General features: G+C 42.2%; 1 pseudogene; it reads right to left on the bottom strand.

The window, feature by feature from the left end:
• Positions 1-1224: 1224 nt before the first annotated feature.
• On the bottom strand, positions 1225-1376 carry LOC142357353 (5.8S ribosomal RNA; annotated as a pseudogene).
• Between the last annotated feature and the right edge of the window lie 7170 nt (positions 1377-8546).

Raw genomic sequence — 8546 nt, 5'->3', positions numbered from 1 at the left:
TGTACTTATTGCAAAATGACCACAAATTTCAACAGCTTTCACATGTTGCTGTTTCGGCTTTCGCTTACTACAGTCAACATAATACTCGTTGCAAAATAAGTGCTCGGCATCTGCAATTTTCCAAAGACGAAGTTTCGCCAGTTCAATTTTCGCTCGCCAATTATGGCTACTAATTCACACGGTACTGAGCTCAACAACATTAAATTTGTTCAGCAAGACTTTCACATGTTGATGTTTTGGCTTTCGCCTACTAGAAGCAACATAATACTCGTCTTGTTAGCTCATTCAATGAGAATAGCTTTTCCCGTTGAGAATTTTTGCCTTCAATTGGCGTTGTAGTGAGTTTGGCTACTCAGATCACCAAATACTTGTGACAATTCGAACCAGAAATGTTTTCAATTTTCACATGCTGATGTTTCGGATTCAACCTACTAGAAGCAGCATAATACTTGTATTCAACAATTTCTGTATCAAATCCCAGTTTTCTCTGGTGCATCTTTGCCAAACTATTCCAAACTGCCTGAGTCTGAATACCAATTACAGGTACTAGTAAATGCACGTTACTAAGGACTATATAGTTCTAGGTTACTGTACACAACGACGTTCACATGTTGATGTTTCAGCTGCCGCTTACTAGAAACAACATAATACTTATCGTGCATACCTTTCCATAACTTGTCCTTTTCAGATGCATTAGTTTCCCTTTGTCTTGGCTTCTACAGTCAGACTGGCTACTAGTAACAGCACAGTACTAATCACATATCGTTCTACAGTTTGCAGACAACTTTCACATGTTGATGTTTCAGCTTTCGCCTACTAGAAACAACATAATACTCGCTGTATACATTTGTAGTTCTCTATGTAACTTTCATGTGAAGAAGTTTCGCCAGTCTTTTTGACTGTCTCAAATCTGAGTCATGCTTAGGCTACTAGTTGCTTCATAGTACTTATCGCCTCGAGATCATTGAACAAAACTTGATTTTCACATGTTGCTGTTTCAGCTTCCGCTTACTAGAAACAACATAATACTAGTCTCATTAAGTTCCGTCTCTTTGCAATTTTCTTATGAAGAAAATTCGCCATCACAATGACTCCAGCAGTTCTTGATCAAGGAATGCAATCATTGATCAGAATGCTATTATTTGAATCGGTTCTGCTTTAAGTGTTCCAATTTTATTGGAAGCACCAACAATAGAACATCAATGTGTTCAATCGAGAGTTATATAACCCTGAATCGGACGCAGTCAACAGCCGAAGCCGAGACCGCCTTTTGCGTTAGAGAGGTCGGTAAACAAATCTTGCGATTCATACCGAATTAACACATATAGCTGTGCTCCTCTTCGTAAAGCGAGCCAAGTGATCCCCTGTTGAAGGATGTATTTGGACCAATCTAGTAGCATTTGGTTTCCAACAAGCTCTCCCAAGTTAGCTTACTTATTGGGCTTTTCAACCAATTCGGTTGGCTACAAGCATCATCAAAGTACTAGCCACAGTTTGATCGCAAAATTCTACGACTTTCACATGTTGATGTTTCGGCTTGCGCTTAGCCTACTATAAGCAACATAATACTAGTCATATCATAGAGCGTGATCAGCTTGTGACGTTCTCATGATGAAGTTTCACCAACAGTGTCTCACTTCGAGCTTAAATCCAGCTACTAGTAACTACACAGTACTGACTGCAACGATAACTTTTATCTATACCTTTCACATGCTGCGCTTTCGGCCAGGGCCTACTAACGTCAACATAATACTCGATATAAACTTTTGTTCATGATGCAGCTTCCCCATGCAGAAGTTTCGCCTTCAAATGCTCTCTTGGCCATATGACGTAAGAAAAGGTTACTAGTAACATCACAGTACTAGCCACAGTTTGATTGCAAAATTCTACGACTTTCACATGTTGATGTTTCGGCTTGCGCTTAGCCTACTAGAAGCAACATAATACTAGTCATATCATAGAGCGTGATCAGCTTGTGACGTTCTCATGATGAAGTTTCACCAACAGTGTCTCATTTCGAGCTTAAATCCAGCTACTAGTAACTACACAGTACTGACTGCAACGCTAACTTTTATCTATACCTTTCACATGCTGCGCTTTCGGCCAGGGCCTACTAACGTCAACATAATACTCGATATAAACTTTTGTTCATGATGCAGCTTCCCCATGCAGAAGTTTCGCCTTCAAATGCTCTCTTGGCCATATGACGTAACACAAGGTTACTAGTAACATCACAGTACTAGCCACAATTTGATCGCAAAATTCTACGACTTTCACATGTTGATGTTTCGGCTTGCGCTTAGCCTACTAGAAGCAACATAATACTAGTCATATCATGGAGCGTGATCAGCTTGTGACGTTCTCATGATGAAGTTTCACCAACAGTGTCTCATTTCGAGCTTAAATCCAGCTACTAGTAACTACACAGTACTGACTGCAACGATAACTTTTATCTATACCTTTCACATGCTGCGCTTTCGGCCAGGGCCTACTAATGTCAACATAATACTCGATATAAACTTTTGTTCATGATGCAGCTTCCCCATGCAGAAGTTTCGCCTTCAAATGCTCTCTTGGCCATATGACGTAACACAAGGTTACTAGTAACATCACAGTACTAGCCACAATTTGATCGCAAAATTCTACGACTTTCACATGTTGATGTTTCGGCTTGCGCTTAGCCTACTAGAAGCAACATAATACTAGTCATATCATAGAGCTTGATCAGCTTGTGACATTCTCATGATGAAGTTTCACCAACAGTGTCTCATTTTGAGCTTAAATCCAGCTACTAGTAACTACACAGTACTGACTGCAACAATAACTTTTATCTATACCTTTCACATGCTGCGTTTTCGGCCAAGGCCTACTAACGTCAACATAATACTCGATATAAAATTTTGATCATGATGCAGCTTTCCCATGCAGAAGTTTCGCCTTCAAATGCTCTCTTGGCCATATGACGGAACACCAGGTTACTAGTAACATCACAGTACTAGCCACAGTTTGATTGCAAAATTCTACGACTTTCACATGTTGATGTTTCGGCTTGCGCTTAGCCTACTAGAAGCAACATAATACTAGTCATATCATAGAGCGTGATCAGCTTGTGACGTTCTCATGATGAAGTTTCACCAATAGTGTTTCATTCGAATTGGTTCTGCTTTAAGCTCTCCAATTGTTTTGGATGAACCAGTTTTGCCCTTCGAAGCCACTTTTGTGAGCTTTTGTGGGTCTTTACCAAGAGGATATACCTCAAGGCCTCTTTCAATTCCTTTAAGTTCTTTCAACTCCTTTACAGTTTCTAGGTTCACATAGCTGCAAACCTTATTTCTAGTTTTAAGTCTGGCCAACTTGGGGAGAGTTGGTGCAGACCGTGACCAATTCTAGTAGGATGCCACAACAAGAATGTGATCAACTTAGCTTGTCGATGAACCTGCCCCACATTCAAACAACTCTATCGCCTTTTCCTCGTATAGTTATATGCGAGGGCCTCTCATAGAGAGCGCTGTTAGCAACCTTTTCCACATAGACGATAAAGTTGTGAGTGTTTTGCACATGGCTGTTGTCATCACCACGTGACGAGTCAACTCAGCTTGACTCTCTACACTCCGACAAGCTTTGCACATACGCCTTTAGTTCAGTATGTGTCTTTAATCTGACTCCGGTGCCTCAAGCCGGAAAAATTGTCAGATTATGATCATTATCGGTTAGTCATCCCGATGCAAGATCGTATCGTACTGTCTTTGTCTACCTCCAGATTCCGAAGAACAGGAGGAGACTCTCCCAGACCTACATATCTGGGAGAATGTTCAGAGGGCGAGAAGCTGTGGATTACTCTCCCCTAAGAACTGACTAAACTTTACCCTCGTCCAAGGTAAGTTTATTTTAGCTAGCCTTCTATGTAAAGGATCTGAGGCTAAGCTGTGTTTTTTCGAGCCTTTGGCTCGGAGCAAGTTCAGTGGGCGCCCCGAGTAGCTCAACTCTTTCCCACTGAACAGCGCAACGCTCTGTCACTCGCTGGGATTTTTGCGTGTCGGTTCTAACCACGCGACTTGTGGACCTTTTTAGGCCTTTCTCATTCACAAGTCTATAGCTGGGCTTCTATAACCCAGCTTCTGAGATCTAGATAGCTGCAGTTCTGCTAGGCTGCTTTTGCTAACTAGTCTCCCTTTAAGCAGTCCCTTGCCATGACTGCTGAACTATGTATCCACACAAGTAGTTTTTGAGCTCGATACATAATTCGAGATTGGTTGCCAAGCAATCTCTAGCGACAGAGCGTCATGCGCACTACAGACATGGCCTCTACCAGCAGCCATGCCCGAAGGAATCAATCACTGATCCTTCCGCAGGTTCCCCTACGGAAACCTTGTTACGACTTTTACTTCCTCTAGACAATTAAGCTCGATCCGCTTCATCCCGTTGCCGGAGACCGAAGTCCCAACAGTAGGAATTTGCAATTCTTGCTTAACTATCCAATCAGTAGTAGCGACGGGCGGTGTGTACAAAGGGCAGGGACGTAATCCCTATGAGTTGTTGACTCATAAGTACCAGGAATTCCTGGTTCACGTCTGCAAGTTACAACAGACGATCCCCTTGAAGCGCTGTACTTTTCTCTGATTGCCCAGTCCATTTCGGACCAAGGGCTGAGTACTCAATCTAAAAGTACACAGTGTAGCGCGCGTGCAGTCCAGAACATCTAAGGGCATCACAGACCTGTTATAGCCTCACTTCATCTGCGGTATTTAATTCCGCATAGTTCCTCTAAGAAGTGTTTGAATTCACATATAGTGAATTTCATTATTTAGATGGAGAAGATCTCGTTCGTTATCGGAATTAACCAGACAGATCACTCCACTAACTAAGAACGGCCATGCACCACCGCCCATATAATCATGAAAGATATTCAATCTGTCAATCCTTAAGATGTCTGGACCGGGTGAGTTTTCCCGTGTTGAGTCAAATTAAGCCGCAGGCTCCACTCCTGGTGGTGCCCTTCCGTCAATTCCTTTAAGTTTCGATTTTGCAACCATACTTCCCCCGGAACCAATAAACTTTGGTTTCCCGGTTAATCTCTTGCCAAGTCAAGATCGACTTTGACAAATTGTAGGTTGGTATAGTTTATGGTCAGAATTACGAGGGTATCTAATCCTCTTCAATACTCTGACTTTCGTTCTTGATTAATGAAAACATTCTTGGCAAATGCTTTCGCAGTAGTTTGTCTTGCCACGATCCAAGAATTTCACCTCTAACGTAGCAATACAAATGCCCCCGTCTGTTCCTTTCAATCATTACCGCACTCAGCCAACCGGCATCAATCGAGTAGCGGGTCATTCTCCATTATTCCATGCTTTATTATTCGATCCCAAAGGATGCTTTGAACACTCTAATTTTCTCAGGGTGAAAACACCGTTTCCACAGTTCGTCACATTTAAGTGCAAACTATTTCTTCGATGCGAAGGATGAGCGGAACGAGTCAACAGATTTAACTGAAGACCATGTTGCCGTTCTACTCAAACAGATCCAACTATGAGCTTTTTAAACGCAGCAACTATTGCATACGCTTGTAGAGGCTGGTATTACCGCGGCTGCTGGCACCAGACTTGCCCTCTACTCGTTCATCAATGGAGCTTTTAAGTCCATTCCATTCTGATTACAAACCATAAAGGTTCATATCATTATTTCTAGTCACTACCTCCTCGTGCGGAGAGTGGGTAATTTGCGTGCCTGCTGCCTTCCTTGGATGTGGTAGCCGTTTCTAAGGCTCCCTCTCCGGAATCGAACCCTGATTCCCCGTTACCCGTCACAACCATGGTAGTCCGTTACACTACCATCATAGGTTGATAGGTCAGAAATTCGGAAGTTCCGTCCCCAAGCCGAAGCTATCTGGGATCTTTCAGTTACTAGGACTCATCACGGGATGTGTCTGTACTTAGCAAATCACCCGGTGTAGTCTTGTAAAAGTCTCCGACAGTGTCGGACAATCAGCATGCATTAGCTGCAGGGTTACCGCAGTTATTCATTTAGCTTGCAAATCAACTAATAGATAGTAACTGATTTAATGAGCCATTCGCGGTTCCACTTTTTCAAGCTTCGCTTGCACATGCATGGCTTAGTCTTTCAGACAAGCATATGGCAACTGACAGGATCAATCAGTTTAATTGTACTTTGAACAATCTTTCGATTTGTTCGAATTTAGAAAGACATAGCCTTGCGGCCTCGTCAATCTTGCTTTGAGCTTTTTAAATCACGAAGAGTTTCAATGCATGCTTTGGCATGGCTACTAGTTACTACACAGTACTCTACACACTTAGAGTTACCCACGATTACACATTTCACATGCTGATGTTTCGGCTCGCGCGTACTAGAAACAGCATAATACTATGTGTACTGGTAGATAGCGCTCTGTGAGCATTTCCCATGAGCAGGTTTTGCCCTCCAAATCTCTGTTCTACTGTTACCAATACCGGCTAACAACTGTATCATACTAGGGAGAATTGACTCATGATTTAAAAACCAGATGTTCACATGTCGATGTTTCGGCTCTCGCCTACTAGAAACAACATAATACTAGTCTGTTAAAAATCTCAATCACGCCGCCTCTTCAGATACAGAAGTTTTACCTTTTATTGGTTAGAGAACAGCTTTCCAGCTGTCGACATGGTTACTAGTAACAACACCGTACTCAACACAAAAACTTTTCAACTTCACAACTTTCACATGCTGATGTTTCTGCTTTCGCATACTAGAAACAGCATAATACTTATTGTTTTGTCAAGTAATTTGTGTGTCTTTCCCATGTGAAGTTTCACCGGTCAACAATGTTTCCCTGACCAATTACGGCTACTAGTAGCTGTATAATACTAGGGAAAATGATTGAGGATTTAATATCAGATTTTCACATGTTGATGTTTCGGCTTTCGCCTACTAGAAACAACATAATACTAGTCTGCTAAGAAATCTCGCTCAAATTGCCTTTTCACATACAGAAGTTTCACCTTCTATTGGTTAGAGAACAGTTCTCAGCTGTCGACATGGTTACTAGTAACAACATCGTACTCAACACAAAAATTCTTCAACTTCACAACTTTCACATGCTGATGTTTCTGCTTTCGCGTACTAGAAACAGCATAATACTTATTGCTTTGTCAAGAAGTGTGTGTGTCTTTCCCATGCGAAAGTTTCACCGGTCAGCAATAATTGCCGTGTCCAATTAAGGTTACTCATAGCTGTATAATACTAGGGAAAATGATTGAGGATTTAATATCAGATTTTCACATGTTGATGTTTCGGCTTTCGCCTACTAGAAACAACATAATACTAGTCTGCTAATAAATCTCGCTCAAATTGCCTTTTCACATACAGAAGTTTCACCTCTTCTTGGTCACTGTACAGATGATGCTGTCTGTTCTTTATTTGGTTCTGCTTATTATAAGGAGGGGCATCACTCCTTCCTCCTTGGTTTGCATGCATTAAGCCTGCTTTGTGAAAAGCGTATCTTTCTAGCTTTTCTTCGCCTTACTCGAGTAGGACGATACAATCCAGACATTAGTCAGTCTTGGTGTAAAGTCACTGAGTATTATTCGGTTCTGCTTTATTCAGCAATATGCTGTATAATTGTTGTAATTTGCGAACATATTTGTTCTCAGTTCCGAACTACTAGCGACGACAGATTACCAGCGGTCATGAGCCATCAAGGTAGTTCTTTGGTGCATCAAGTAGAGAGGTGCCATCAAACAACACTTCCCTAATAATGCTACACACATAGAATTTGCTACAGTGCAGCTTTTTACTTTGCAAAATTTGCGCACAAATTTTGCATAGAATAAATGTTTTATCAAGATTTTTAGATCCCCTCCCTTGAGAGAACGTTACTCCTTTAAGTGAACACCCCGCGGCGTCCTGTTGTTATTGCTTATAACCATTTCGCAAGCCGGAGGCATAATGCACTACGCAAGCCGCTACTTTGGCACAGAGGCACCTAGTTTTACACCCGGGACTTCAGGTGGCCCAGTTTTACACCCAGTACAGCGGTGCCAGTTGGTAACCCGGTGGATCCTCGGAGACCAGACATGATCATAGATCAAACCCGATGTATGCTACTCCTGAACGTATAGTATCTCCACTGTGCAATGAAATTATCGTTCGTTTCGGGCCTTCCTATACGTTCAGCAGACAATCGCTAGGAATTCACCTCGTGACCCGTGGTGACCACACTGGATTTCAAGTTTATTGATTTGGACAGACCTGTCATTTATTTTGCTTTTCAGCTTCAGTTCTGCTCGATCTAGCTTGCCTAAGGCTTGATCTCGCTTTGCTCACCCCTGTAGGAGCCTCTACTAGTACCACTCGGAGTAATGGGGAATCCACCAGACCTAATCGATGAATGCCATCAAACAACAAACATCATACCCGGCTTCATCAGGCATATTTTATTACTTCCGAGAGGTACTTTAGTATCAGATCTTTCTCCATGCCTCTTATGAGGACCCGTCAGACCTTTCGGTTTATCGTTTAGCTTCAGTCCTGCTCGATCTAGCTTTCCC

This window comes from Convolutriloba macropyga, unplaced genomic scaffold, assembly GCF_964194025.1.
Source record: "Convolutriloba macropyga unplaced genomic scaffold, txConMacr16.3 SCAFFOLD_4638, whole genome shotgun sequence".
In the NCBI taxonomy this organism is placed as follows: Eukaryota; Metazoa; Xenacoelomorpha; order Acoela; family Convolutidae; genus Convolutriloba; species Convolutriloba macropyga.
Note: the sequence above shows the minus strand (reverse complement) of the source record. Positions and strands in the feature narration are given on the sequence as shown.